At 37.5% G+C, this 13,822-nt stretch overlaps 1 long non-coding RNA gene across 1 annotated transcript; it reads right to left on the reverse strand.

The window, feature by feature from the left end:
- Positions 1–441: 441 nt before the first annotated feature.
- Positions 442–4,688, reverse strand: LOC146438265 (uncharacterized). Its single transcript, XR_014852048.1, has 3 exons — positions 4,591–4,688; positions 4,076–4,151; positions 442–519 (listed from the first exon to the last, which is right to left on the reverse strand). It is a non-coding gene; the product is annotated as an uncharacterized LOC146438265 (long non-coding RNA).
- Between the last annotated feature and the right edge of the window lie 9,134 nt (positions 4,689–13,822).

Raw genomic sequence — 13,822 nt, forward strand, 5'->3', positions numbered from 1 at the left:
CCCAAGCACTGCCAGTTGGGAGGGTATGTTCTACAGGCTGTGCTGTTAAAAGAATCTCCTTTATCTCTGAGATTTGTGTAGAAAACTGTAGATCATCTTAAAATTACCTAAATGTACCTAAATGTATAGTCATGTCAAAGTCACCACAAAAAACCCGCGAAGTTATCAATGTGTTAAAGTTCTAAAGTCTTGAGTATTCCAGCATTGACACTTGTAAAGAGATATCAGACAATGTAAAAAGTTAGTTTCAGCCTCAGCCTAACTGAAAAATCTTTCTTTTGATTATTTTTGTTAAATGGATGCCACCCTTGTGCAATTTGTTTCAACTTTGCTAGAGTATTTGATGCTAGCCAATACCAATTCCTTTAAAATAACAGGTAAATAGAATACTTACTTGGTTCGGCAAACCAATTCCTACAACAGGCTAGCCTATGTTACTTACGTAGCTTGCTCTTCTAACATTAGCGTAGGTGTGATCATCAGCTTCTCAACAGATGCTCACTAGGAAACCTGTCTTTTCTGTGTACAGAATCAAGAAAAGGAGGTACATGTAATGGTACATATACTTTTAGGCTAACACAGCAAAAGGACAAAGTTATTTCTTCAATTTAAAACTAGGTCTAAACAGAGCTAGATGCATCACTTGTAGATTAGACATAGGCTATTTTCATTCTCAGTGATTTCTATTAGCACAAAAATTGAAATTTTCAATATAGGACTATGCAGATAAAAAGCACTATATTATTTTATGCAATATAATGTTACAACTTTTAACAAGAACCTGGAATTAAAATGCCTGCTACTAGTTTGCACTGAGAAGCCAGAAAAGACCAGACAAAACATATTATGCCATTTTATAGACAGAGCTATAATGAAAACAGTGCTAAAGCAATGAGACTTGCCAACTACTGGTGAGACTCAGGAGAAATTCTTTAACAGATGTTTCTAACATCAGATACTTATCCCTCTCTGATTACCATGATCTTGAGAATTCATGACTTGATTCAATGATCAACACTTTTTCAGCAGTCCCATAAAAACCAAATCCTTTCAATAGGTTTTTCCTTCCACACAACAGCTGATAAAATGTATTATGGCTTTAAGTCCCTTATGGTGAAGTTGCATTACACCATTGTTGTGCTCATGACATAATTAGGATCCTGTCAGCACATCAGTCATACACTGATGAATACACATCTCATTTCCTTTGCCATTTTAAAAGCTACTATCCTCACAGTGACTAGTGACTGCTGTACAACAAGCTGACACGACCACATGCTTACTTCTCTAAAATTTCAACTGCAATCCTCCAGGATTATTTATTATTATTTACTGCAGACTTAGTTCAACAAGCTTCCTTTGACAGCTCTTATTTATTATTTTTAAATGTCCCTAACATACAATGTGCTGAATAATATTCCATCTGGACAGCCACTTTCTTTATCTGGAAGTTTCATAATTAAACATATCAAGTAGAGATATCAAACTCATTCTAGAGTTGGAAGTCATCACCTAAAGAAAAAGCTTTAGCAGCTTATACCCTGACTGCAAGTAACAAGAAATAAGTTTGAGATACTAAACAAGCCTGGAAATATGGAGGGCCAAATGAACACTGTTTGAGCACAATAACCCATTCAATTTGTTTAATCTTCTTTAATTTATAGAAATCTTCAAACCTAGGCCACAATAATAATATTTTTATATCTATAATATACATTTAATTCCTAAAATAACTTGCTCAGCTCACCAAATATACATTGCATATAACACCAGTAACAGTGAAGTACACTCATTTTTACAAACACAGTACCTTCAAACAAGCTGTAGCAAACAGACACTGAAAAGAAATTCTTGCCAAGGAAATGTGAGAGGTCCTTTGATTTTTCACATTATTAGAAATTTTTAGGATTATGTTGTAACTTTTCGAGAATTTTGTACCTCCCCAAATTTCACTGATTTTCATAAGGAAAGTAACACAGCTTAATTTAAGTGCTCTATTGCTTTTCATTCCTTTAATATTTATCCTGTTAGTATGAATAATAACTCAGGTACCTGGAATGGCATGATTTATTTTTGCTATACAGCCCATGTTATAGTTTCTTATGAGTGGGATGAAAATAATAGGCATCTTGGGCCAAGACAAATGATTTCTTAAATAGAAATAAAATCTTTACAATAGGTATTTGTAATTCAATTAAAGATTTTTGTTACTTAGGTGATTCAGGAGTAATAATTCCATTGAAATAGAATTTTTCCGCATAGATGTGGCATAAAAAAACAAACCCCTTGATTATCAAGAAATATTTTTTCTTAATAAGTAATCTCATTTATTCGGGAGCTCAAGAGACAGCAAATCAGTGAATAACTGGATAATTCCAGCAAAACTGTTTTTACAATTATATATCCTGGGCAACACTGAAATTGAACATCTGAACTCAGCCTAGCAGCTTAAAACATATACTTCAAAAAATATCACCTTGCCTACCTCTTGCACATAAATCATAGAGTGCCACCTTGCCTGTGCAGCCCTTACTTTCTCAACTGCTAAAAATTGCTGGCATCATTAACTCACTTCATATTATGCTATTTCTCTTTCTGCCGAACCTGTCATCACCTCATTTTCTCCTGCATCCCCCAGTCTGACAGATGCACTTGCAGTAATGCTTTTCTAGTTTTTGACTTATTCAGATTCTGCTATATTGCCAGCTTCCTCCTGAGAGCGCTGCTGGATCAGGAGCCTGCTTCCTGTGCTTGCATGCAGAACTAAAGCAGAGTTCCAAGCACCACAAGAACTGCAATATTGTGTCCTACAGATAGGCTGCTTATTTCCAACTTAACACATGCTGTGTGGATTTATTCATGATTTACAGAAACAACTGATTTTTCCAAGGGAAATGCATACAGCCCACATTACTGCAGTCTAGACATCTCTGTCTCACTGACAGGGATAGGGAGTACGCCTTACCTATACACAGTGCACACATAACATTACACGTGAAGTACATTCACAGCTTCTGAAAAATGAAGCAGATTTTTATTCTGTGTTGTTTGTATGTGCCTGATTTTTAGAGCTGGTGATTATAGCTATTCTTCTGTGTACTTTACAAGACCTTGTATAAAATTGCCATAAAACAAACAATGAGTTTCATTTTTCTTTCAAAAACAAATTTTAAACAGGAAACTACAGTGGTGATTGCAGGATAGACAGATTGATATGGAACCCTATCAAAATCATTAAACTGCTGATACAACATTATTTCAGTGAGGAATTTAAGGAGAATTAATTAAACAATACACCACTGTTTCTAAAAAATCTTATCATCAAATAAGTTTTGTGGCATTATTAGACCATATGCACTGTTGATTAAAAGCAACTCATAAAAATATGAAGGAAATTAATTCACCTGAAATAGTACCTACTAGTATCAAGTTGGGGTGTCTGTAGAGGGTCTGTCAAATGCTAGTCAGCTCTTTTCAGTTCAATCGTTTAGAACTGGTAAAAATTTAAAATAATAAAGGCATACTGATACTGACAACTAAATGTGAAGGGTAGACATTGTCTTTGAAGAGTACTGTAGTGTGCTCTTTTGCTCAAGTAAAAAACCACATTGTTTCTACCACCTTGCCCGTTTATCCCTGCTAAAAAGAAGGAAACATTGTATCTTATGTTACTTCTCTCAAGCAGATGTTTACTTGCAATATAAACAGTGTTTTGATGTGCGGCTCATACAAGTCTATGTAATCACAATGTATAAATACCGCAAAGGTAGCTGCAGAAAGAGGAATCATTTTCACAAATTACTCTTATCTTCTTAATACTTGTCTTTGTTTTCAGTCTGCTTTTATTTCTAGTCTAGCTAGGATCCGAGAGTTATTTCTGTGTAATATCTGCCAATTCAATTAACGGTCTGTTTACTGCCTCTTCCAGATCATTAATGAAGATGTTAAATAAGACCAGTTCTAACACTAATCCCAGGGTGCCTTGGCAGACATTTCTCCTCACAACATAATTCATCATACTCTTTGTTGGGAGATTGCTTGGATGATATAGCTGATGTAAAAGAATGCTGCCCACCTCCTTGGCTATGTTATCCACAGGGAACATATTACACCAATTACAGGAAAACTTAGCTGTCTTTATTTGCTTCTTGCTGCAAACCAGAAAATGAAGAGTGTTGACAAGGTTCTAGAGAAGAGCTCTAAAGTTTTTGGTTCCTGACACCTGAGAGACAGTTCAGCAATGAGATCACTGCAAATGTTCATAATAGAAGCACATTTCTACTTTTTGAAAAGAGGACATACTGAATTAATGGAGATAGAGAGATACAAACTCTCAGGTTAAAGAAAAAAAATATGAAGAAGACTCAAAACCATCAACTCCAAAAAGAAAGCAACCTATTTTTCTTTAAGTGCTCCCAAACCAAAGCGTATTAAGCTGAAAGTCAGCTTCCTCTGAATCTCTGATGGCAAAATATATTTAGTAGAAGCTGAACTGTATTTAAATTACTTTGTATGCAGACTTCTACATATGGAGAATTCTCAGGATAATTTTACAGCCCAGATAATGATCTACGTAATATTGTTACGTACGTGGTATCCCTGATTGTTTTTTAGTGGTTGAATGTCCTGGTGTAGTTTTCCTTACTGGCAAATCAGAATACAGATGGTCAAAGCAAGGTCTTTCCCCCTTTGAAAAAATTAATAAAAAATAAGACATTTAGTGGTCATTGTGATTTTCAACGATTTTTATTCTCTTTGTAGAAATAGTTTATATAACCTCTATAGTGGAAGCCATAGTGGAAGTTTCCCACTATTAGAAAAATCTCACCATTATCACCAGAAATCTGCGTGAGGGAACTAAAGCCAAAGGTTGAAATATAGTAGAGAGAGTTCAAAATACCTGAAGGCAAAAGGAATAAATCATTCATAGTATTACAGTGTTGCCAACCCTTACACTGGAAAAGTGCATCCTAAAGCAATGTTTTGTCCTTTTTGAACTTTCCTGTACTCCTGTCAAACCTCTTCCTCCTCAGGTTCTATCAGGTTATACTCTGCCAAATAACCTTGTTACCAAATCAAACTTCTACCCACTTCTCAAAGCATGAGAAAATTTTCTGCACACCTCTTACTGCTGTAGCAGATTAATCAGCAAACCTTTTTGACAGTCCTCTGCCATCAGCTCTTAGATACAGTACTTCATTATCAGAAGGGGAAAAAATAAAGTCTGAGTTGGCAGCATGCGGACAATACCATTTGGATTTTGTTAAAGTAACAAAGAATTTCACACAGAATTCAAAACTACAGCAAGAGCAGTCTGGCTGATGAAGAGTGTAGATCTTAGACTCACAGGAAACAAGCAGTTTGGAAGAAACCTCTGCTCAGCTAGTCCCACTCAAAGCAAGGCAATATTCAAAGTGAGATCAGGTTCCATAGGGTTTAACCCCAGGAGTACTTAGGGTGAAAATTTCACATGCACCCTGGACAATCTACTCCTGTTCTTAACCTATTTTCAGGAATTTCTGATTTTTTTATATAGAAAAAAATTTCCTTTCCTGAATATATTACATTCCCTATAGTCCTTGTGCTGTAAGCCCCTGAGAAGAGCCTTTGCATCCTTAACAACTTTCCCTATTCTTAAGCAGGCGAAGACAGAAATCAGAGAAGTGTAGAAAGCTCTGCTTTCTCTTCTCCTAAGCAAACTCTGCTTTCTCAGCTTCTTGCCATCCAGCTTGTTCTCCAGCCTCCTAAACATATTGGTGGAGCTCGGCTGGACTCACTTTAGTTTGTCAATGCCTTCCTGTGCTGAGAAATCCAAAGCTAAGCACTAGAGCCCAGGTGCGGCTTCCCGTGATATAACTAAGCAGGACCCATGGTTTCCCGTGAGTAACTTCGCAGACCCATGGTTTCCCGTGCGTAACTAAGCAGAACCCATGGTTTCCCGTAACTAAGCAGAACCCATGGTTTCCCGTGCGCAACTAAGCAGAACCCATGGTTTCCCGTGAGTAACTAAGCAGAACCCATGGTTTCCCGTGACTAACTAAGCAGAACCCATGGTTTCCTGTGAGTAACTTCGCAGACCCCATGGTTTCCTGTGAGTAACTTCGCAGACCCCATGGTTTCCTGTGAGTAACTTCGCAGAACCCATGGTTTCCTGTGAGTAACTTCGCAGAACCCATGGTTTCTGGTGCCAGAAGTGAGCAGAACTCAGCGCTCGCCGCGCGCCGCCCGCCCTGTCGCAGGGGCAGCCCTGGGTGCCGTTCTCCTGCATGGCCACAAGGGCGCGCTGCCGGCTCGCGTTGAAGTGTCCGCGGGCCGCCCGCAGCGCTGTGTCCGCCTCCTACCCCGTGCCGCCCGCAGCCCCGTGCCCTGCCGCCCGCAGCCCCGTGTCGGCCCGCAGCCCCGTGCCGTGCAGCCCGCAGCCCCGTGTCGGCCCGCAGCCCCGTGTCCGCCTCCTACCCCGTGCCGCCCGCAGCCCCGTGCCCTGCCGCCCGCAGCCCCGTGCCGCCGCGCCGCTTCGCCACTGCACAAAGCCTCGGCTAGCACTTGTTGCACGGGATTATTCCACCCCCGGAGATGGAATTTGAAAAAGAAGCATCATCTCGCTCCTGTACAAGCCCAGGCTTCTTTGTTTCTGACTTTCCTCACGCCTACAAAATACGCTGTTTTGTATCCTCACATATACAAAATACAATAAATACACTACATCTATTCACTCTGAAACCCAGCAAGTCATTTACCAATTCTACTCTTTGAGGCCTACATTTGTTTTCTTTTTTTGCTTCCTTCTAACCCCTCGAGAAAAAAAAATACAGAAAAATCTTGTCTGGTCCTTCTCTGCTTTCCTGGCTTGAAAGCTAGGAATGAAATGAAAACCTCAGCTGCAGTAATGATATGCTGCTTCCTTCCAGCCAGGAGGAAAAATCTTTTTCGAATCTCCACAAGGACAGGCAGAAATTCATAAAGAGCTAAAGCTTTTTATCCTACATCAAAACTGTCTCTAGCCTTTACCACACTCAGCAAGATCTATCCTTTCCTTCCAAATTGTTACCCTTGACTAAGGCTCAAGAATAAAGTAGTGGTTTTAAGCTCTTTGGGACAGTCAGGAAGCTGGACATCACTTTTGGGTAAAATGAGTACTTTGGAAGACAAAAATAGAAATAAAGTTCATAAAAACGGGACATTCACATTACTTTCATTAGCCAATTTGAGTTCTGTTTTGCATTATTTCTTGCTGATAGGGTTGCAAGTAATAAATATATGTATGGAAGACATCCAGTTTTGTTTAATTTACTGGCATTGTCTGAGGAGCAATGAATCATGTCAGAGATTTAAAGGGATTACTGATAGAGAAGAGTGTAACCTTTCTTCCAGTACAACAGCTGTTCTGAAAAATTTCCATAATAACAGTTGCTTTTAATTATATAAAGAACTGCAAAGCCTTTTTAGCTTCATATCAATAATGCAGCTTTGATTCAAAAGTTGCTAAAGAGATAATCCTCAGCCTTTTTTGTCAGGGTCATTTTGTGAATAGCAATGATTTAAATCCCAATGTCATTTTTTTTTTCAAAGGAAGGAAAGAATAGTCTTTATTTCCTTGGAACTTGGACTGAAAAATTACAAACAATGCTTGGTAAACATTATTCTCACATGAGTCCTTCAAGAAAGGCTACTGATGCCTAAATAGACACATGTAAAATAAAAGTCTCAGAAATATGGCACAAATATGAGAAAAAAATATTCTAAAGTATCTAGTCAAACATTACCAATAAGAATAAATCATAAATCTCTATATCTAGAATTGGTGTGTTTTACTAAAGAAGGATTATTTTTAGTAATTTTCAGGGCCCTACCAAGTCAGTAAAAATTGCATTTCTTTATCTTCCATTCTTTCTGAATCTCTCTGTGATTAAGTACTGGCCTCTGACTGCTTAATGCTTATTCATTCCTCATTTTCTGGGCAGATCACTAGTTTGTGAAGATAATTAGAGACCCCTGCTATTCCTTCTAAGCCTTGAATCTTCAGGCTAATTAAAATGGAGTGCTGCATGTACACATGCATCCGACAAAGGCTTAAAGCAAGGTACTAGGAATCATACTATTTGTGTCACAAAAAAAGTAAAATCTCATTGCATCTGCTAGGACACAGCAACATTCTCTCTATGGCACTCTGTCTTGGTTTAAGAATTATATCCCCTAATTTAGTGCTCTCACTGAGACACTCCAAACCATGTGCCACTCCCTCGCTTCCCCTCTCCCTCTCCTCCCACTCTGCAGAGAGCTGGAGAGGAGAACTGGAGACACAAAAGGCAAAGATCATGCATGGCTTGAGATAAGCACAATTTACTGGAAACAGCAATGAGATAAGGAAACAAGCTGTAACACCAACAATATTAAAAGAAAAGTGTGCAAAAGTGAAAGTGATTCATATGCAAAAATGCTCACCATGGCGCTCAACCTGACCGCAGCCATGTCACCTCGCCACTCCCTCTGGCTCAGGACCAGCGCCACCCAACCACTCCCTCTGGCTTGGGACTGGCACCGCACTTACTCGAGCAGAAGAAACCCTTCCCCTTAGAAGAGTCCTTTTCCCCCACCTGTGGCAATGACGTGAGGTGACGTGGTACAGAATGACCTCTGGGTCCTAGCCATGCCCCCTCCCAGCCACTGCAAAAATCAACCCTGTCCTGGTCAGAACCAGGACACCCTCATCGTATTTTGCCCAGCAAATATCAATTATTTTGTTCTGTTATTAGAGCTTCATTAATCTTCTAATACTAGCTATGCTTTTGAACAAATACTATCCTAATATTTTGCAGTACAGCCTTAAAGTACAAGGTTTAAAGTTGAAGAAAAGATGGTAAGTTCTTCATCAAGATCATATTCTAATTCCTTTTATTTTTCCTTGAGGTGTTAATCTTAAAAGTAAAAAAACATCCATTGTAAGTGAATACACTTCAGAGCAGTGCACATATAAATGCAGTATAGGCAAGAAGGCTGCAAAGAATGTTTCTGCCTCTCTCCAGGTACCAATTTTCTCCTTTCATCTGTTTTAGCATGTAGATAGCCTAGAGGCACTACTGGATACTTCATCTTAAAGATCTTCAAGACTTTACTGTTTGAACAAACTACTGCAAGTTTTAAATGTTTTTTCCTCCAGACAAAGGTAGTAACTTTTACTTAATTTGGGAGGAGCCAATATCCATCAACAAAAAAAGGAAAACTACTGGCCCTGAACTGTGCCTCGAGATGCAGTGAAGTTATGAGCAATGTTGATACGTTGCCAGGAAGGTTGTCTGTACTTATCCCATGAATATCCAGCGTCAGTAAGATCTGGTGTCCTTACCCCGAGGCAGTTGCACATTGCTATCATATTGTTTCTTCAAATGGAGTCAAACTATGACTGTAAATTAGATTATGCCATTCTGAATGGGTAGAGAGGCATCTACACTGATGGATTTATCTAAAAGCAACAAGAGTATGTATCTAGGAAGGGAATAAGAAACGTTAAGGAGTTATAGTTTTCAGTAAAAACTTATAAAATAACTTTTTTTTCCCAGTTATTTTACAAACATTTTATTTCTGAATTTAAGTAAGGTCTAAGTCAATTCTACTCCAATATCAATCTATAATTTAAGAACTGCAAAAGATCTTTTCTCCTTTGGGTATAATATTTTGACAAGAAGCATTCAGGAAAGACATTTGAAATGCATCATTTGTGCACTACACTGAGCATTTCTGAACAAATTTATATATTTTAGGATCTTTCTTTTTCTCCAGTTTTGCTTTCGAATACAAAAAAAAACCCCTCACTTAACTCCCAGCTTTGGATCATCAGTGAACTTGCTGAGGAGATATTCTAATCCCTCAGCCAAGTCTTTTCCTAGGAAGGTACATTTCTGCTGTAGCCAATTATCTCAATAGAACGTGCTCACAAATCAAGACTTCATACCACTTTCCTTATACTTCATATGTAGATGGAATTGTTTAACTATCACTACATATTTTGCTTTTGGAGTGTGCTCCAAGAGATGTAGCATCTCTTGACCATGTTTATATGGTCAACTGAAACAAAAATATGGTGAGGAGTGTAGTCTCGCTTGGAGAAGTCTCTGCAAGTCTTTCTCCTGCTGGCTTAAAATAGTCACACAAGAAGAAATATATCTAGGTTCAAAGCATTCCAAATGATTTGAAGCAACATATGGACTCTTGATCTGGTGTCACCAAAGGAACTGTCATTTTCACTGGGTTACTAGGTACTCTGATGGAGAAAAGAAGAGGAATCTCCTAGTAAAACACTTCAATTAAAAAAAAAGTAGATGGATACTGAATATTTTAGAACATAACTTATTAACGACAATATTAAGACAGAGATTCACTTCCAACAAGCCAAAATTAAATTTCTAATCTCAAAAGCTCCTGCCACAATTCATGGCAAGATCACAGCCATAGATCAGAATATCCTTCTGGTATTATTCTGAATTATTCCAGAAATAATTCTATTATAAAACTTAAAGTTTGAGGTGGCTCTGTTCAGCAGTCATACCTTGAAAATGATATTTGGTAATTCCAGGCTAATCTAAATGACCTTGGTGATAGTCATTGCTCTAGTTGAAAACATAGTATGTTATGCAAATAAAAAACATTCTGGTAAGAGGAACAGCTCAGAACAACTTCTTTTCTCGTCTACTGCATACTTTCTCAGCAGTTAGAGGCTCTAGGATCAATTTTCTCCACTTCCCAGGGGAAGGATGCACCATTGATTGGATTGCTACAGCAGCTTAAAGAAGCTGCCAAATTCCCTTTTTTGAAAAATTTGCTTTGCTTTGATTTCTAACCAAAGGAGCTGTTTCACTGCTATGAATGCAGACTGCAGAGAGGCATCTAGGAAATTCCATTGGCACTTCCAGACAGTACCTGGCTCAGCATACAACTGAATCATGTTCTCTGACATAACTCTCCCCTTACACTGCATAAGGGAAATAGGTGACTGCTTGAGGGTTCGCAGCAGGGTATCCAATAGAAGGAACTAGCATTGTTCCCTGTGTTGCTAATGGAGAGAAAGACCTAATGAGGCCCCTGCTCTAAATCACTGTCTGGTGAGGTGCCTACCTATTGCCACCGATTACATAGAGAGTTCAGAGTTTCCATTACCTTAGATATATAGTACAGTTGATGGACCTCAATTATTACTGATTTTTAGGGAGTGTGAATAGCTTGCCTGTCTCCAAGTCTAACTCCCTCTTGTGGATTTAACCCTTTGGTCTGAGCAGCAGAAAAATTCAGATTTAGGAGAGATTATTTCTGCTTCCCCCCCACCCCCCCGCCTTTGCAAAGTCAAGAAATTAATATAGTACGAAGGTCTCTTTGGAAAGAAGTATGATCTTCAGTGTTTAAAGCAATCCATATCTAATTCCTGATTGAAAATGGCAAAACTACTCTGCTGAAAACTAGCATGTCAAACTAGCCAGGATTTCCAAAGATGCTACTACGGAAATCAAGGATTGCTACAAAGATAATAAATTATTTTTTCTAAAAGAGTGGTGTCTTGCTAACAGCTGGCTGACCAGTCACTGACAGGTGAACCTGTCATACTCTTAATCACTACCCAGGGAAATTCTGGTCATATTATGACAATATTAAAAAAAATAGTAATTTTTAAAAAATATAATTACACACACAATTAAGCAGATTAGGTCTTTTTGCATCCTCTATCTAATTCTAAAGCATGTCTTCTCTGGAAACTTAGAGTAAATATATACTTCTGTATGTATTTTTCCTTCTTCTTTAGCATATGAATTGGAACCCTAAGAATCTGCTTATCTGTGACCAGTTTCCAATAGGTAGAAATTAGGACAGAACTATTATGTCTCAACTATCCCTCTTACTTCCAATGATTAATCTATTAATTATTCCATTTTGAACACACACTCCACATTCAGTGAGAATGGTATGTTAAGTTGTAGCATTTTAGTATGGCTGCAAACAATGAAATAAATGCAAGACACTCTCATACTAAAGCTGTTATTCACAACTTAGTTAATAATTTTATATTGATACTTCACTGCAGTTTCCAAAGAACCTTCTTGATCTCTATCTTTACAATAACTGCAGCTGTAAAAACAAAGCTACAGTAGTATGGGCTTTTTTGTAAAGGAAAGCAAGACCTCTCTCTTAATAAAATAATCCCAACACTCAAGGCATTATTTATTTTGAATAACTGACAAAAAATAATTTAACTATGTATCCGTATCAACTATGCATGACCCTCAAAAATTACTGTCAGACCAGGAATTTATAACCAGAACACATTCCCTGGACAGAGCAACTATTTGGATTAATTGCATTAAGAGACTTAATTTTGGGGGATTTAGGAATGTTTTTACAAGGTTTAGGAAGGATTTCTTTGGGATTACATGATGAGCAATTTTGAGTGTGCTTAACTGATCATTTTAACTCTATTAACTCTCTAGTCAACCATGAAGCAGATCAGTCATCCACTGATTACTAATTCTTATCCAAGATTTTGTCACCATAAAGGGAATATCTTTGTACTTCACTGTATACTTCAACCAGCCAATAGGAAAAAAACCTCTGTGCTTTAGCAAGAATGTCCGTGCTGATGTTGTTATTTGGACTGCTGGATTTGAACAGGGTGTGCTTGTATTCTGCATATTTCTGTTCTCTTGTGCGGCCTTCAGAAAAATGTAATTTTACTATTTGATCTAAAATTATATTTAAATTGGTCTACATTTAAATTTATCTGTTTTTGCCAGATGATAATATTCCTTGCCAAGACCATTTTCAAAGCTCTATTAATCCCAAATTAATTTAGGAATATAAACTGAGCACCAATGTCCTAAGATTAAGGTATTCATTCAAGGGAGAAAATGTGCATAAACTAACAAGTTTTAGCAGCTGGATGTCAGTAGCTCAATTTGCGCAAATTGGCCACATCACTTTTATGCCAAATGTCCTGTTACATGAATTGGGACAACAAGGAAGGGAATCAGGGCTTGTATATAAACTCTGGAAAACTTAATTAAAAAAGGAATTATATCCTTTTCATAATTCTGGAAAGCCTGAAGTTTTAGAAAGAAATGTACTTCTCTGTTTTCAATGTTTTTTTCTACTGAGAGCACAGCTGTGGTAATATACCAAAACATGCGTCCAATTCTGAGCTCACTGTTCTGTCATATGCTATTATCTGAAGGTAAATATGCAAATGCACAAACAAATAAAAAAATCATGCCTGCAAACTCCATTGGGAAAAATAAGAGATGCAGCTGTGTACAGAGCTCCAAGAACAGGGGACAAATTTATAAGCATATGTACATTTACTCGACTTTTGTTTTAAAAATAGGTTTTACCTTTCACTGCAGATAACTTGTCTTATTTGCTATATCACTTACTGTACAGTAGCATATTCTGATTTTGTTGATGCAAAGGCAGAGAGGAAGGAAAAAAATAATCAAATGTAAAACTTGAGTGAGATTTATTTGCTTTGAAAATTTTTGTTTTGCTTGGTTTTTTTAAATTTGCACATTTAATTACCTGTGGGAGCGATTCTTGTGGACATTACATTTTTTAAACCAAAATAAGGTGTGAACAACTATTGATGGAATTACATGCCAAAAAAATGTTAAATTCTAATACCGAAATGGCACTTGCAAAAATGACAGCACAGACTAACTAACATTTTATTAGCAAATGTGAATTATGGTTTTTTTTCAGCAAATATAATTTAGCCTGATTTATCCACTTCCCTTCATATTAAAAATATATATATATATATTTTATGAAAACCACATTTTGATTGAGCCCA

Source organism: Lichenostomus cassidix, chromosome 4 (genome assembly GCF_008360975.1).
Source record: "Lichenostomus cassidix isolate B80296 chromosome 4, HeHo_3.0, whole genome shotgun sequence".
NCBI lineage: Eukaryota > Metazoa > Chordata > Aves > Passeriformes > Meliphagidae > Lichenostomus > Lichenostomus cassidix.